This window comes from Sceloporus undulatus, chromosome 3, assembly GCF_019175285.1.
Source record: "Sceloporus undulatus isolate JIND9_A2432 ecotype Alabama chromosome 3, SceUnd_v1.1, whole genome shotgun sequence".
Classification (NCBI taxonomy): Eukaryota; Metazoa; Chordata; class Lepidosauria; order Squamata; family Phrynosomatidae; genus Sceloporus; species Sceloporus undulatus.
Window position 1 is genome coordinate 7727976 of NC_056524.1, and position 5568 is coordinate 7733543.

Consider the following 5568-nt stretch of genomic DNA (forward strand, 5'->3'; position numbering starts at 1 on the left):
GCTTGGAGGTGTCTCATTCACAAGGTCACCATGAGTGGAAGTCAATGTGAAGGCAATTAACAACAACGTTCTCTTGAAACCAGGCCATGGGCCACATGTGGCCCAAGAGCTGAAAGGTGAACCTCACTGCCTTAAACATTACATAGAAGGGAATATTTCACCACTGGAACAGCTGGATGAAATCTTTGATTCTGTGCAACTATTAATGCTCCCTGGGATCTAGAACTGACAAATTTGTGAAAAACAAGTGCTCCAGATGGAGTGTGAATTTTTTTCACCCATCTCTGCTTCTAAGCAGGGTATGACTTGAATTAATTAATTAATAATATTTCATTCCAAGGAAATTATAAGAATGAATATAATAAGATACTCAGTCTGCTGATGCCGATGATGATAGTTTTAAGCAGGCTTTCAGAGTTTCCATCATTAGCAGTAAAGCTTCAGTGAACACTGGAGTGAGAAACTGGAAAGCACAGCTGCTAATCCCCAGCACTTTTATCTGTTGAACAATAGCAAAGGAGGCTATCTGTCAGTCCAAGAATGCATGAAAGATGGTGAAAGAGTTTGCGACAAAGTAACCAGCATTCCAATTATTCTTTACTTTGAGGATTTTTCAACCAAAAAATGGGTTCTGAATCTGGCAGAAGGCTCATAATATGCTCTTTGAATCTAATTTCAACATTTCAGGGGAGGAATTACGAGACACTCCCCAGGCTTAAGAACAGGGTGGCCACATACCCTCTGTCTGAAGGACTACTGGGGCACAGTCCTCTTTTTAAAAAAACTAACTTCAGTTTGCAGGGCTGACCAGTCTAAAGTCTAATCTGCACGGCAGAAATAATGCAATTTGGCACCACTTTAACTGTCACGACTCTGTCCTATGGAATTCAGCGATTTGTGGTTTGGTGTGGCACAGAGCTTGCTGACAGGGAAGTCTAAATATCTCACAAAACTACAAATCCCAGGAGTCAGTAGCATTGAGCCGCAGCAATTAAAGTGGTGTCAAACTGCATTATTTCTGCAGTACATCCTAGTCTGTTTTAGATCCCAGTCTGTTTTAAAAAAGGAGGGAGATCAGAATCACTAAAGTTGCCCATCTACAGTGAGTGCCTGTATAGCAGGCAGACAGGTCACTGGTCATAGTGTTCCCTATGCAAATAAGTGGTACTGAAATTCTGCAGATATATATATATATATATATATATACACACACACACACACACACACACACTGTGTGTGCGAGTGTGTGTAGTCATTTTACATTTCTACATATAAGTTAGAACTGAGTCTAGAATCCTGCTGGTGACGTACAGAAGAGTAAACGTCTGTTAAACCTATGTATGTGTTTTTAGGTCATTGTGCAAGAAATATACACTACCTCCTTATGCAATAGCCCTCCCCCCACACACACCTGTGTAACAACCTGATTTCTGCTTTACTGCATCTCTACAACCAGTTAGTGACTGGGGAAGGTGTGAAGGTGGCTGACCAATATCTGACTGCATTTTTGCAGTTAGAAGCAAAGTGAAGACATCCTCCTGCATATTAATTTTAATTTTATTTTATTTTGAAATTTGGTAGAAGAATTCTCTCTTTCTCTGTGCGCTTCTCTCTGTAGAAATGCAGCTGATCTTCCTGGTTGACCATGGAAGGAACAGTCCAGCAATGATTAGGTTGGCGGCACCTATGGAAGTATCCTGAGAAATGTAGGAATGAAACCATACATTTTTATGCAAATTGATGCCCTCCTTTGTCCTCTTACTTGGTTATTCATGTCCTCTTTGTCTGCTTTTTGGGTGAGAGATATTTAAGTTACACACCATTAAGACGCTACACCCAGCTTTCTTTTCACACCCAGCCCAAAGGCTGTTACTGAACTCAGTTGTGGAATTTTGCACTTCCCATTTGCTATAAAAGACAAAGACAGCCTGTTTTCTGAAAGTGGTCAGTGACATTTCAAGCTGAGCCAGCTTCCAGAAAGTCTGGTACCTGAAGCAGAAAAAACAGCAGTCTCTTGCAACAATAGCAAAATACTGTCCTGGGGCCACTGTTGCTCAGTCCATAATAATAAAAAAGATCCATCTGTCTATCTGTATCACAATCTGAAACTTGGTATGCATACTTGGGGTAGGGAAAGATATGGGACTTTCACTTGGTGTTTTAAGTGTGTTCATTATTTTTCATTAGGACTAGCGTGTTATAGTGCTTTGAGTTTTGGACTATGACTCTGGAGAACAGGATTAAAATCCCAGTTCCGTAACCACCACCCCTCCATGATCTTTGGCAAATCATATACTGTCCAAGCCTCAGAGGATGGCAAAACCCCTCTGATGAAACTTGCCAAAAAAAAAAAGCCCTGTGGTAGGGTCACCTTAGGGTCACCAGAAGTTGGAAATGACCTGAAGGCACACAACAACAATTTAAAAAAAATTAATTTAAATGTCTCATTGGCAGAAGGTTAGCTTCCAGTTGATGAACTGGCCTCAGCAGCTATGAACATGACAATGGTGTGAGATAACTGTAATCTGTATCAGTGGAGGGAACTGCCCAGCACTGATGAAATCACACATCTTCAAAGTATTCAAGTTAAATTTAAATGTTTCAGTCATTCACTAAGATGTAGATTTCCTGCCAAACCAGTTCTTAGCTGTGCAGGTGATGCAGCTTGAAGCTGTCCCTCCATTTTGCTAGGTGACAGCTGTCCTCATTGAAACAGACCACATAGACCCCTCTATGATAGGAAATCATATGCTAAAATATGGGCGACTCCTGGGTTGTCACAAATACTTGCAGAAAGAAATTGAAGATCTTCGTAGAGCATGAACTGGTGGCTTATAGAGCATGAATTGCATAGAGCATGAACTGGTGGTGGTTATAACTGGTGGCTTAAAAGGCCCACCCAACAGGCCTATCCAGATGATTTTTAAATTATAAGTTTTAAATTATGAATTGCTTCCTTGGCAAGTGGGTTGGATGGCTTACTGGGATGCCTAGTAGAACCGAGATCAAATTGCTAATGTGCAAACACTGGTATATATACTCGAAATCATGGCTTGGGGGAGTAATCAAGGAATGAATGGGTTAACTTAATAATAATTTTTAATAATTGATAATTTAATTGTATTTTATTATTGCTGATGGGAGGGGTAGGGGGGAGTAGGGTTATAATGTTATATGATATTGTATTGATATTATATTTTATTGGTTTATTTTAATGTAAGCTGCTTTGATCATTCGGAGGAGTGTGATATAAATAAATTTATTATTGTTGTTGTTGTTATGTCATGAATTGATTGTTTAAAATATGCATGCTCTTCTGACTAATGGTATGCTTTCTTAGTATTTTCAACTGGTGTTATGTTTCCATCTGTTATCACATTGTAATCTGTTGTTCTCTACCTCAATCCATAGTGAGAAGCAGCTAAGAAATAAATATTATAATTGCAATTATAAAGCAGTTCTAGGTACTATCAGCAGAAACGTACTGTTCAAGTCATGATAAGGAATGGCACCACTTTCTTCCTGCACAGAGTGAGAATTACTGCTCTTTTGCACATAGGCACATATTCATCCTGAAATTTATCCTGCAGTCATGTCTATTTCCAGAGACTCCCAACATTTCGGAATGTGTACATCCTGATTAATCAGACAGAATAGGAAACCAAGATAAATATGTGACAGTAACTTGTGCCACAACATTTTCATTGCTCTTTTTTGAAAAATAATGTTAATGTTTCCAGCCTCTGGCAATTTACCTGTTAACCTCGGGAAGGCGGTTGCATTTTCAACTGGTAAAATGCTCTCATGTTTCCATCTCTTCAGTAGAATTTGTGGAATCACATGTAGAATCTGTGGAAGAGATTACCACCTGAAAAATAAAATACAAGAGAGAAATGGACAATTAGCATTCAGTTTCAGCAAGGTACAAAATAACTCTCCTTCTGCTTATTCAAAGAGACAAAATACATGAACCATTCAGATTTTTACAGTACAGTGAGACACTTGTCTCCCTTGCTCCAGTTCTCAGGAGTCTCCAGTTGCAAAGTTGCTGAGAGAAACACAACTTCTATGTTATAAAATGTGGCTGCCTCAAATTCAGTTTTCTTGTTTGTTTTTTTTTGGAGGGGGGTAGCACTAGTGAACCTCCTCAGCTCTGGCAGAACTGTGTGCGTTTCAGAATCATTCTAACACTCACAGTGAAGATATATTCCAAACACTCTTGAGTTATTTAATGCATGGTCAGTATCCTTATTTTGAGAGGAGGAGTTTTTAAACATGCACGCCAGTTGCAACACAGACTCTTTCACACAATACAGTACAAGTGTATATTCCAGTTTACCTGCCATAGTTCCGTCCTACAGAATCCTGGAATCTGAAGAGACTTAGGAAGCTGGTTATGTTCAGCCTGGAAAAGAGAAGGTTAAGAGGTGATATGATAACCCTGTTTAAACATTTGAAAAGGTGTCACATTGAGGATGGAGCAAGCTTGTTTTCTGCTGCTCCAGAAAATAAGACGCAGAACAATGGATGCAAGCTACAGGAAAAAAAAAAGATTTCTCCTAATCATTAGGAAAAACTTCCTGACAGTAAGAACTTTTTGACAGTGGAAGACACTGCCTCTGAATGTAGTGGAGTCTCCTTCTTCGAGGGTCTTCAAGCAGAGTCAGGATGGCCATCTACTGGGGGTGCTTTGATTGTGTGTTCCTACATGTCAGAATGGAGTTGGACTGGATGGTCCTTGGAGCAGAATCATAGAATCATAGAGTTGGAAGAAACCTCAAGGGCCATCCAGTCCAACCCCATTCTGCCATGCAGAAAATCTCAAAGCATACTCAACAGATGGCCATCCAGCCTCTGTTTAAAGACTTCCAAGGAAGGAGACTCCACTGCACTCCAAGGGAGTTTGTTCCACTGTCAAACAACCCTTACTCTCAGGAAGTTCCTCCCAATGTTGAGGTGGAATCTCTTTTCCTGGAGCTTGCATCCATTGTTCCGGGTCCTAGGAGTTTATCAGACAAGGAAAATTGGAAGTATAATCCGATGGCAATCTGAACGCAATCATGGGGTTTAACGTTATTGCGTGATAACCCACTACACACAAATTCGGGCAATGGGAAGTCAGTCTGAACGCAATCATGGGGTTTCACACTATTGCATGATAGACTGCCACACGCAAATTCAGGCAGTGGCATGCTATTTTTGGGCAATGGGAAGCCAGTTTGAATGCAGTGAGCATTCACATAATTTCGCTAAACTAGCGACTTTACATGAATGCGTTCTGGCCCCTCTTTCTTTTCATTCAAAATTAAGAGAAATTCCTCACGTGTGATAAACTCCCTAGTCTCTGGAGCAGCAGAAAACAAGCTTGCTCCCTCCTATCCTATCACTGCATATGAAGTCGTAGGCTTTCACAGCTGGCATCTATCATTTTTTGCGGGTTCTTTAGGCTATGTGGCCATGTTCTAGAAGAGTTTATTCGTCACGTTTCGCCAGCATCCATGGCTGCATTTGTTTTGGGGAGAGGTGATAGCTGGTCAGCACTATCATAGCCAGCTGCCTCCAGAGCTG

General features: G+C 40.5%; 1 protein-coding gene across 1 annotated transcript in view; it reads right to left on the reverse strand.

Moving 5' to 3' along the window:
- PAK1 (p21 (RAC1) activated kinase 1) overlaps positions 1-4404 on the reverse strand; it is a 125399-nt gene extending 120995 nt beyond the window's left edge. Inside the window, exons 1-2 of the mRNA XM_042458265.1 lie at positions 4340-4404; positions 3756-3868 (exon numbers count right to left, since the gene is read on the reverse strand). The gene's annotated coding sequence lies outside the window, so the exon portion shown is untranslated. The remainder of the gene's footprint in view (positions 1-3755; positions 3869-4339) is intronic.
- Positions 4405-5568: the final 1164 nt, after the last annotated feature.